The sequence below is a fragment of the Bison bison genome, unplaced genomic scaffold (assembly GCF_000754665.1).
Source record: "Bison bison bison isolate TAMUID 2011002044 unplaced genomic scaffold, Bison_UMD1.0 scf7180017864178, whole genome shotgun sequence".
Classification (NCBI taxonomy): Eukaryota; Metazoa; Chordata; class Mammalia; order Artiodactyla; family Bovidae; genus Bison; species Bison bison.
Window position 1 is genome coordinate 1,384,551 of NW_011494750.1, and position 753 is coordinate 1,385,303.

Here is a 753-nt window from a genome sequence, read left to right on the forward strand (position 1 = left end):
ACCCCGGCCCCCACCCGCCCGCTCTGCCTGCCACCTGAGGGCACCTCCCGCCTGCCACCCTGCCTTCCAGATCAGGTCAAAGGGGCTTCCCTTAACCCTCCCTTGCCTTCTGCTTCCTAACCCTCTTGGACCTGTCGGGGTGGGGTTGTGGGGTCCCCCACAGCTGTCCCCCAGGCACCGCTGTCCCCAAACCAGGCTCCTGGAGCTGATGGAAAGGGAATGGGAAGGGGTGGGGGTCTGAGCTGCTGTCCCCAAGCCAGGGCAGACCCCGTCGTGGTAAACATGACTGGCGTAGTCGCCCCGCGTACCACGCAGCCCTGGCCCACCTCTCGCACTGTGAAGTTTGCTTCGGTTTGGTTTTGGCAGTCTCTTTTTAGTGAGTGGAGGCCTGGGCACCCTGCCTCAGCAGCCCCCAGGCAGGCCCCACTTCCAGCCGTCCCTACCCCCTTCCCTCGACCTCAGCCTCAGTGCTGTGGGAGCAGAGCCGCCAAGGTGGCTTCTGACCCACAGGCCCTGCTGTGGGGCTGCTGGAGATGACCGCTGTGCACCGTTGCCAGCCTCAGCAGGACGCGGGGCGGGGGGCCCACTCAGGGTGGAATGGGCACTCTGGCTGAATCCCACAGGGTGGCCTGTGCGAGCACCCCGGGAGGCAGAGCAGTCCCTGGGGGCCCGGTCTGGTGCCAGGGGCAGAGGGCATTCGTCCCAGCATGAGCAGACCCCCCATGCATCCCAGGCTGCCAAGCTGTGTTCCTC